Genomic DNA, 12,452 nt, shown 5'->3' on the forward strand with positions numbered 1-12,452 from the left:
TATATTGATATTAAATAAAAACTCTTTTCAGAAAGACTATGAAAATTGGTTGCTAAATTTGACCTTTGTCGGACTCTTAAAAGCATTATATTAGACACGAAGTGGACTCTTTTGGACTTCTAAATAAGCCTGTGAGAACTATAGAGTATGTGACTATAAAAGAAAAAGATTACGAACTAACACATGGAAATAAAACCACACTTATTTTTTGGACTATTAATAGATTTTCCATATAATGAATAACTGAAATCAAAATTATTGCAAACAACTTGTAGCGACACACCGTATTTCATAAAATTTGTATTTTGGTGAATTTACGTTTTTTTGGTGCGTGGGAGTGCGTTCGCTAGCGTTCGTTAGTCATCCTCTGTCACGGGCCACGTTAGCCCACGTAAGCGTGGATAGTATAGGTCGTTTTATCCACAAAGACACGCCCAACCACCTTTTGAGCGAGGTTGTTGCGGGGTCAAACAAAGCCTTTACAATTAGAATAGAAGATTTTCGCAATACAAAAATAACATTTATTGAAATTCATCCTAAATAAGCAGAATAACTTTTTATCATAATCACAGGTCACATCCAATCCACGCTCTAGACATGTTTATTTAAACCGTAGTCAAATGCATATTAGCGTAATCGTTTCATGTTACATCCCACCTAAAGAGTTATCTTGAAATATTTCACAACAGCTCGTAAGCGAACTGACAAAGGCTGTAATCTCAAAGATAAGCCACACTTATCCCATTATTGGGAGGAGTTCATTAAACCTCTTTTTTCTATACCTTGTGATCTTCAATTCGATTCGCAAATCATTTTCTTCTCCGTACATTTTACTTCGATGTGGAATATCTGCAAGTCTTTTACTTATGTTACAGAAACAGGCTTGTTTTATGATTGGTTATCCACTTAACTCAATCAATTTTTGAGGCTCAAATTCTATTTGAGAAAATACCCCACGAAGTATGTTCTGGCCTGGCAATCAAACCTAGGACTTTCCACTCCACTGCTCGTATACGCCACTAGCCATTGCGATTTTAAAACCTAAAAAAGCGATACGATCTGTAATCAGTGATTTTTTTATACCAGCATTTTATTTTTAACCACCCATAGTTGAGCACGGGTTTTCTCTATTACAAGAGGGCCAAAGCCTTTGGTATGCGCGTTGGCCTAGTGTGAATTGGCAGACTTCACACACGTTAGAACTTCGTATAAAGAATTCCAGGTAGGTAGACGTATGTAGTTAATCACGATGTTTTCCTTCGTCTAGAACGATAATTTATAAACAATACACATATAACTTCGAAAGATTAGAGATGCGTGCTTGGTCTTGCACCTGCGGACCTTAGTCTCGGCAATCTTTCCCACAACTATGTTAACGTGCACTAAATATTTCTGATCAGTGATTATTGCGATTATAATATAATCTTTGTGCGGGTTGCTTGCTGCATACAATATACTAATAATTGGGTCATTTAACTAATTGCGTTTTTTTATTTCTTTACAACAAATAATTTTAAAATTGTAAATCGATTAATCAAAAGGTTTATGATAAAACCCATGAAACATATTAAGATAAAATTAAGGAATGCGTCAGTCATTCATCACACCATAGTATATTTACTATTAGTCATTAAAAACATCATGTTAATTTCTAAAGCTGAATACTTTGCTTAGTCTCGAGATTACTGATAAAGTTACACTAACAGAAAACATGACGGTAACAAAACGCTTCACAAATATCTAATGTGATAAATAACTAGTGTGTGAATATTTGTGAAACTAATTTAGTAGATTTTTCAATAGAACTGACGATGGTTAGAATTTTATTTTCAAATATCGGTTACAGAAAACCCCTGACCAATAAACATATATATATATATATATATATATATATATATATATATATATATATATATAGTATATTACATACATACATAACATCACACATTTATCCCCGAAGGGGTATCCAGAGGCGCAACTAGGGCACCCACTTTTCGCCAAGTGTATTCCGTCCCATGATGTGATAGGGGGCGAGCCTATCGTCATATCGGGCACAAATTCCAGACTCCGGGCTGATACTGAGCAGAAAAACCCAAATATCACTTTGCCCGACCCGGGATTCGAACCCAGGACCTCAGAGCGCTATTGTACCGGACATGCAATACAACTACGCCACCGAGGCAGTCAATATAGTATATTATATTATATAACTGTTTATTGGTTGATTTTTATATAATTCTTTTGAGCTATATTTTGTTACTGGGTTGTTCTCCCCCCTCCACGCGTGTGAAAGTCTGCTCTCGAAATAAAAAACTTCTTATGCTTACTTTCTCAAAAAATATAAACATGTTAATCTATAAATCGTCTGTTTACAAAATTAATTTAGTAATTAATTCCGCATTGACTACTAAATAACATCACCAATCATCAATCTACGCATTGATATTACTAAAAAGCAGTGGCGAAGGGAATTTTTGGAACCTGACTCAACAAATAGGGTCTAATATACATAAATGCGGTCTGCAAATCGTTGATAATTAGATTTTATATAAGATACTTAAGGGAAACCAGCTGGAATCCAGTTATATGGATCCTTCGCCACTGCTAAGAAGTATACAAGCTACAAATCATTACACACACACACATCACGCATTTATCCCCGAAGGAGTAAGAAAGGCTAAAACTGGGCAGAAAAACCTAAATATCACTTTACACGACCCAGGATTCGAACCCAGTACCTCAGAGCGCTGCCGTACTGCGCATGCTGTACAACTACGCCACCAAGGTAGTCACAAATCAACGACTAGCTTAAAGTTTCATAATATCTATGGATACTAGAGTGTGTCAATATGCAGCTATCCGATATTGGCAGAGAAGGTAAGACAGATAGAAGTAAAATGCAGCTAGTAAACTTGTCCAACAATTCTGATAGCTTCAGTATTATTGAAACAATACCACTGGATGTAGCTGGAACCGTCTCGACGTCTTCACATCCAAAAAAATTTACACAGATAAATACATCTTTAAGAGCAGCAACAGCAGCTAGGCATGTATCCCTACTGCCCTCCATCTCAGGAACATGCCATATCAACAGGTTCGCGGGAAAGAAATGCGTTATCGCTACTATCTCTTGGAGATGAGTGAAAGGTTTTGTTGGTTTCATCGGTTTTACAAAAAATATGTGCCCCTTTTATTACTACTACTATGGCCTTTTATGACCAGCGTCATTTTACGCTTCAATTAACTTGACGCCTTTTGGAAAAGAATTATCTCTCACCAGTCTTTCGGGCTTATAGCAGCAGATACGGATAAATTAATGGGTAAATAGTTATCCCATCTGAACATACGCAAAACTCAGGCAATTCTCGTCCATATTGACGTTACGAGATATTGAAAGACTATTATTTTGTACGATAAATGCTTCATCTAAATGAGGTTTAATGAAGAAAATACGACCAGATCCGAAGCATTATCATACCGACAGTTTGTTTTGTGTCTCTAGACAATCCCAAAACAAATTAGCTCTCGTTCATATCGTTGCATAAACATTAAACACGCAAAGCAAATAAACTTATGTTTAAACTCTTTAACAAAATGTTTTCACAGTTACGTCTTCACGAAACCTGACATGTTGAATCATTTTTATCTGGAATGATACGAGTCAGTTGAAATTGTTGTTGTTTCCGGTCTTTTATGTAATTTTTTGCTTCCGACTCATCTAGTGAAAATCTTTGCCGGTATAAAAATTCCACAGAGGTTCATGCATAGTCTGGCGCCTTTTTCCCTTCTCAGGGGTAGGTAGTGGTGTTAAATTGCAAATCATCATTCATAAATCCACTCCTGTAATATCTCACTGTTGGAAAGGAGCCTCCTCTAAAGTAAGCCCGTTTTGTTCCGTTCATCTCAGTATAGAGGAAATACTTAATTGAAAACACGTTTACTCACCTCTTTCTCATCTCATTTCTTTCTTCTCACTATCTTATTACCTTGTAGGGGTAGGCCGAGAGAATACCAAACAATACTTTATAATTCAAGGTGTTGTAGGTGTTTCTACTGTTTATGGGCAGTCGTATCGCTAACCATCAGGCGAATAGCAAGCTAAACTCGTCATTAAAAGAAATAAAAAAACATATCGCTCTCACCAAAGTTCTGACAATGATTACAAAATTATACTTACGAAAGATGACTCTGCTCTTATTGAGCAGTTATCTATATTATTTATATCCCTGACAGACTGTAATATGTATTATCTTGTCCTAGGTTAAATCGACGTTTCCAGATAATCAAGACATTAAATAGAAATGAAAAGATTATTACTTAAAATTATTATTGTCATTCAACAACCTTCTTATTCTTTAACAACGAAACATTTTGATGAAATTATTAAAAATAAGGAGACATACAGGGAATTTTCGACTCTAAAAAATTAAAACAAACGAATACTTAACTACACACAGTCTTACTTATAAAATCGCAAAGCTATGCTTAGTTAAAACACAAATTTACTCGATCAGCTGTAAGTTAAAACCCGCCATCTTGCCTCTTAAAAAGTATACTAGTAAACAGGTGATGTTTTTGACAGCTATTTAAGCAATTCTTATTCACCTCTTAACGCTAAACAAGTTTATAAATAAGACTGATAATTAATAGTTATTGAATAATAAGTTTCTAAACGTAACAAAGGGCTACCGATTTTACATTTCAAAAAGTATGTCCAATTACGTTAATTCATTACAAAATATTCTTCTATGCGAACTCTCTCTATTTCGTAGTCAGTCGTTTATTCTGTCTGTTATTTTTCAATCGTAAAGTGAAAGGGATCAACTGAATAAATTATAACCTGACTAAATATAAAAGGGACAAACTGACAACTTTACACATAAAACTGTCGTTTTGAAATTCGTCTGTGTAGACTTTATCTTACGAAGAAAAAATATTTGATCATTGATAAATCAGCCCTTACAGAAATAGCGCAACATGCTATCGCGGTTCGCGTTAATATAAGAGAATATATACTCTCTGATTATTATTACGGATTAATTGAGATTCCAATTATGGATATTGCGATGCACAGGTATGATACGAACCGACAAAATTCCGTAATAATGTAAATTTGAACGTGATTACACTATTGAACATTTTATTATATTTCCACACAACCGTAACAAAAACTCTGTAAGTAATGCCAATAGGATCGACTTGACAGTTTTATTTATTAAAAACGTAAAACAGAATAAACATTATTTAATTTATAGTTTTGTTTACGTTAGAAATGGTCCGGTTCAATTGAGGTTACAATCATCTCCAGTGGCGGCCTTGGGGAGTCGAAGGGGGCTACCCCATGAGACCTCGCGCCTTACACAGAGGCTAGCGCTTGTACACAACCGACCTCGCGCGGTCATTTGCAAAACCTTTTATTAGGTCTCCACCCTCTAAAACAATTTATTTGCCAAAAATTTTACATCCGGGACTTATTTTTTATTTTGCTTTTAATCGAGGCCTCGCATCCACTACGGCCATCACTAATCATTACCATTAACAACAAGAAAATGTTCATATAGGTCTAATCCAAAATTTCCAGACCAACCTGTTGCGACAGTGTTACAATATGTCGAAATAAGGTCTAAAAAATTATATTCAAATAATCTATTTGCGCTTTCCTTAAAACCAGCGATACATCTAAAATACCTCTGGCTTTGTTAGTTTTATGTTGGCTTGCCTCCCACTACGCTATTCATATTATAAATGCGAATGTGTAAAGTATTTCATACTTTAGATGTTCGTTAGAAGAATACGGATCAAATTTAGCGTAGATTTGGATGTTTGCTGTACAGGTAAACCGAATACTATATTAACATAAGGGGCGATTTTCATTTATACGGTAGGAGCCAGAATCCAAATGCAATAAAAAGAAGTAAACTCAGCCCAGTTTCTAAGTTTTAAAGTTCATAAGAACAACAAATAACTTTGATTAGTCGATAGTAGAAATAGTTTGTAATCTTAATCCCCTCATCTCTTGATAATCAGCTCTTGTACACTCGCAGAATGGGTGCGTAGCAAAGGCAATGACTTTGTGATTATTGCATTTGTCATATTATTGACAAATAACTAAAATGACAATCTACTCATCCTTATCGATAAAATTATTTTATTAGAAACAAAAATATTTTACGCATTTTATCTCTGTTTTTTATATTATAATATTTTCCTGACGTTTCGAAGACTTTGCAGCCTTCATGGTCACGGTGACGAATAAGTTGGTGCTCATCCGAAAAGTCAAAGTTACAATATACTACATTTTACAATTATACAAAATTGTATTTTGTATTGATTTTATTCGCGTTTTACGGCCGAAAAATCTAGATGCAGAGAATCGGCTACAATAACCATCTTTTCCAAAGGTCAAGAGCTGCTCTTCATGAGCTCTAATATGACATTCTCATATTATATGATCTATAAATATGATTATGGTTATATTAGATGTAATAAAAACTTAAAGCCATAACCTGCTAATCTTTACTGTGTTATAAAGATGAAGTTTTTGTTTATTCGTATCGCTAATCTCAGTAATTGCTGCTGCAAAATTGATTATTATTTTCTCTAGTTGAAAAATAACTTTAAGATTAAAGAAGGCTGTATTTTATTATAAAACAGAATTCGACTCGGACAAAGCCACATAGGAATAAAACAAATAAAAACCTTACTTTAATGCAAAAGAAATCATGAGTAGACATAATTTAGCGGCGTAAAGTACCGCCACAATTATTTGATCACAAAAATGACGTAGTTTAGCAAACATCGTAATCTTCAGAAAGTTATTACAGAGCGCTAATTCCATCTTCAATTCCTCACTTGAATGCACTTGAAAACGTGATAAAAATACTTTAAAACGTCATATAAAGAGGCGTTTCCATAAGAAATACAATATGTGATGAAATTTTATTACGCATTTTTGGCATCCAACAATTTTTAGAGCACGTGCGGTATCAACTTTGAATACAGCAATGCTTTAAATATTTAAGGACTTTCCTTACGAAAACAGAGACTGCCAGCCAACAGGGTTGTAAAACTTAATTTCTTATAAATCTTGGGGTTACGTCAATAATATTTTCGCTATTTCTAGAAATCGGAGCTTAAGCAAGCAATTAAAAATCGAAATAAATCTTAATTATACACGCACATGTCTTTTATGCCTGAAGGGGTGGGTAGAGGCGCAACTGGTGCATCCACTTTCCGCCATGTGTATTATGTGCCACGAACTAATAGGGAGCGAGCCTAACACCATCAAATTCCAGACTCCAGGCTGATGCTGAATAGAAAAACACAATGTCACTTTACCCGACCCGGGATCAAGCCCAAGACCTCAACACTATACATACCGTAATACAACTACGCCATCGAGACAATAAAAATTATCTCAATTATTTTGAATAAATAATTGAATAACATTTATTAAATTATAAAAATATAAGCGTTTTCCAACCCATTAACTTAGTTAAACGCAGCGTTTTCCCATCGCATGGAAACAACAACGTAACACATACGTAAACGAATGCGCCAATCGCGTGTGGCGATTCGAGCACGCCTTCGAATCATGAGTGTCATGCCTCCAGCCTGTGCGGCCCATGCTTCCCTCACAGACGTGTCATCTCCACAGATAAGTGATCTCTCTAAGTCGATTGCAAATACAACATAATCCTATTTAGTGCCGTGCCTCCTGCCGCACATCATTTGTTTTTGCACGCTGCATATCTTCTTGTTTAGCTATACGTAGTTAATTGTTTATGTAGTCTAGGTTTTGCTCGAGATCTGCCCGCGTGGTTATTTGCCAAATATTAAATAGCGAACATGTCCAGCATTTGGTACGTCGAAATACTGTCTGTGAAGTGGATTTGCATGAATTTGAAACAAATATAAACCCACCCGGATAAAATATATAGGTCTCCAATTCCAGGAAAGAGTTCAGGGCTTTTATTCTAGAAAAACACTTCCACACGAGTGGAGCCGCGGGAAATCCCTAGTTTATAATTTAGTGAGCAATATATAACTTTGGGAATATACAAAATATAACTATTCCCAACCTTTTTTGCCATTCCAGTAAGTTTTATTAAATTCTGAATAAACAGAAATTAGGTGAAATGCCCTAAAAAATCTAAAACAAAATCGTAAAACGTCTATTTTTAGGTATTCAAAGGCGACGAATCACAAAATCCGTTATACCCACACACTATTATTATAATCTTTGGTAAAAATATATTCAAGTTTACAGAAATCATTTACTTGGAGTTTGAACATCACTTCCTAAGCAATATAATGTTTACTCACGATTAATTTAACACCAGTAAAAAGACTTCTAATGAGAAGATTAAAAAACGTGAATCAACAATCAACAAGCTGTGTAAACCCAATTTGACCATGTTAAATGACCATGTGTTAATGAAGCCGACAGCTTTTTAGAGCTTTTACAAGCACATTTATGCTATATCATCAGATGACATGACGATACCAAATATGTTTACGACTCTACTTGCTAATGTAGATAATGATATTAAATACTCAAATAAGACCATACTTTAAACAATTGTTGAGCAGTTTAAAAATAGATCTAATCAAAATTGTCAACTTGAGTTAAATATGGTTACTATTACCAAAGCGGCAATAGTCTTGTTGGGTGTGGAGCGGACTGCCGAGACGAATGTCTGCAGGTTCAAATTCCAGGGATACACACCTCGGACATTTCTAGAATTATGTGTGTACTCTTTGTGAATCATTGCTTGCTTTAGCAGAGAAAAAACATCGTGAGGAAACCTGCATACCTAAAAAGTTCTCTATAAGAAGTTTGAGGGTGTGTGAAGTCTACCAATCCGCACTAGCTCAGCCTGGGTGACTAAAGTCTAATCCCTCTCAGTGGTAAAGGAGACCCGTGCCCATCGCTGGAACAGTATAAACAGGGCTGATACTATTACCATAATCCTAAGATTCATCATCTCAGAACTAATAACATCAGTTTTCATCTTATATGTGCCAGCCATATAAACCTATCGGGAGTACTTGACTACAGAAATTTTAGATTTTAGCCACACACTAATTTTAAAAGTGTCAAGGCCACGTCTTTACCTTATCCTTTTTTGTCTACAATATCAATAGACCGGTTCGCGCAGGGTAATATCACTGACTCAGAAGCCAACGTGAAGTAGAAACTAGTTCTGTTTTGAGTGCGAAGTCCTTCGCTTATACAAACCGCTCCCCTCTTATTAAGCATCCGTAAGTTCAGCATCCTCATAAGGAATTGTCGTCAATGAGCACTTGCATAGGTATATATCGCCATAAAAATATTGCTCAGAAACCCATTTCATACCATGAACCGCCCCACCAGCGGGCTCCGGTATTTCAACACATAATTAAGATTCGTGGGTTTTCAGACACCTTTAGATAATTTAAATAGAAGAAACACACGTCGCTAACCCAAAAAAATGCTTCTCAGTACCACAGAACTAATCAAAATAATTCTGACTCATTCTGTTGCAAATATATTTGTATAGGTACATCAAGATAACATTTTTCTATGATACAATTCATTTGATCATCGATTCAACTGTATTTTACAATGCTCACTGATGTCACGACAGACCACACCTTATGATGTTGACCAACTAAGTTGATTTATGTTATGCACCGAACTACGAAGGCTGAGGATGACTATCGATCAAGGAAGGAACTTAAACAACTAACGCATCTTTTTCCTTCCTTGTGAAATATAGGATGCATATTAATGATGTAGCAGTTTCAAATGCAGATACTTCCATACGATATCATTCCTTATTTGTTTTCACGGAGAAACTGTTTGACTAATACTCCTTACCATTCATGGGACGCAATTGGACGATTTGTTAAGTTCGCCATTCTTAGGAGCCAGCGTTGAGCAGCCCGATAAGTTCGATAACTTCGAGCAGCCGGGCTGGGTCCCTAGTACTATATACTATGCATGTCAATACCTACTAAAACTCCACGGTGGCCATCTTCTGTGCATTAGGGATGGCTGGGAGTGGGGGCATTGGGGATGACCCATCTCCTGTTGTGAGGGTGCCCACAAGCCTCCGCGCTTCGAAAAACGCCATCGGCGTTAACGCGTGAAGCCAACAGCCACTTTACCGTCCATCCCGGTGATAAGATACCATACCTGCTCGCCAATTTTTGTAAACTTGTTACACATTGTGTTTATAAATCTTCATCGCTCTGCTGGTATTCCTTACATCCACACTTTTTAAGTATTCTGTAGGACCAAGTAAACTCCGTTTGTGGTATATCGATGTACCTAGGTGCCTACTTATTATTGTGAAAATCATAAATAAAAGACTCATACAAAAAAGGTGCTTTTTCTCCATTTGTATTCACGCTGACACGGAATGCATATCGATAACTACCCGAGTGACAGGCGAGTTAACTTCGCCACTGAGTACTAGACATGATACAATAAAATATACTCGTAATGTGTAAAGTTATTGAGAAATGTCGATAGTATACGATAGGTTATCTTCTTTGTGATAAGATCTCCATCACAAACTTTGAGTTCAGACTTTAGATGATTCAAAAGTGTCAATCAAATTGTACACCCACTAGTTTTTATTATAAGAGAGAGGGCAAAGGACTAAGTACCAAAAAGGTACACTTATAAATTTTAATGGAGTTCCTTTATTGATATATTTTAAGGCAGAAGAAATTCAGTAGCCCTAAATACAAAAACAGTACTATGAAGACACAGTGTGCCCGAACGCAGTGTTGACAATTTCATAGTTTTTCCGACTTTGCTGACAGCCAACTGAAGTTTGCATGTCATTAACAGCGCCCCTATGACTATGACTATGAAAAATGTCATGCCGAAAGCCTTGAAAAACATATTATCATAGCATTGCTTCGTAGTTCGTACTTAGGTAAGTAACGGTCGTGAATAGGGAGAAGACGAGCTATGTATCAAATAGTGGTACCTACCCCCCCCCCCTTCCTCGCTTAACCACATAATTGTTAAAAACACAAACACGAAAACATTTGTTAAATATTGAGTAGGACCTTTGTAAATCATTAAAGAAAAGAAAAAAAACATTCGTGAATACGTGTCTGAGTCCGGCGATAAGTGCTTATGTATTTACATCGCCCAATTTACACAACAGTTGGTGCTTCAAAGTGGAGTAATGAGGATAATGAGAGTTCAGGGGATTTACTAGACCTGGCAATGTCATAGTGACGAAAGAGAGATCATGTCGATGTTTTTCTTGCGTTATGTTTTCAATATTGTAGGAGGGACCAGGTGTAAGGTTCAAAACATTTTTAAAGATCCCTTGTAAAATTATTTTCAGTGTTTTTGTCATTACTCTACGATATTATCTAATAAAAACCTCACGGTGTTCACCTTTACACTTTCCCTTATATAAAGAGCCGCAAGGTGACGTACACGCACGCAACCGCAGCAGCATTGACGTTATCATTTTTAGATTTTATTTAAGTAATCGAACTGAGACGAACATGACAGAACTTCACGTAACAAATAATAAATTCGCCTGATAAGTCCTAATTGTAATTGCCCGAAAAAGAGTCAGTGTCATTCACATTGGAAGGGACTATTTTACCTGAGACAATTAATAACTATATCGAGTATAAATCTTAGTTATGTAATATGAAAACCCGATCACAAACATCGATGGACAGTGATATTAACAAACTACTTCAAATTAACGTAAATACCTATACACATACAGGAAGCTAGAATGATGACAGCTCTCGACGGATTAACTGAAGTATGTATTGACTACATATTTCGATAAAGCCCGGGGTGTATGAAACCTTAAGTGAAGTGCAAGATAAGGTATTCTATAGCACTTTGGCTGAACGAATAAACGCAGCAATAAAATTAATAAAGCTATTATACATTTTCATTTCTTCCACCTTCCGTAGATCCCTCGCAGTGATCCTGATGGCCGGTGCTAGTGAATGGGATGCGGATGAGCCGCGGCTTATCAATTGCAGCGGTTCAGGAAATTGAATGAGTTGAGTATCAGGAACGAAAACAGGGAAGGAGAAAGTTTCTCGTGGGAAGAAAACAGCCATCTAGCGCTACCATTCGACCTGAAGTCGAAAGTCGTCTTGTCTCCGAATTTACATGGTGCGTGTCCGAACAACGCATTAATATAACCATAATGTAACAAAATATCCATGTCAATACCAACGCAATAAGTCCCAGCTCCTGGCAGTCCCCGCTGAGGTCCTAGGTTTGTTTTGTCCTAACACAATAATTGCGACTAGCAGTTCGGTGTCAGAAAGATAGCGTTATTACACCCCCATGCCTCAGAAAGCAGGTAATGTAATTGATCCTCCCCTGATCTCTCTCCACTCTCTCAGTCAAGAAGTAACAATAGATGGATATAAAAAAAAGAAATATAAAAATAAGTTTCGACCAA

Source organism: Manduca sexta, chromosome 14, assembly GCF_014839805.1.
Source record: "Manduca sexta isolate Smith_Timp_Sample1 chromosome 14, JHU_Msex_v1.0, whole genome shotgun sequence".
In the NCBI taxonomy this organism is placed as follows: domain Eukaryota; kingdom Metazoa; phylum Arthropoda; class Insecta; order Lepidoptera; family Sphingidae; genus Manduca; species Manduca sexta.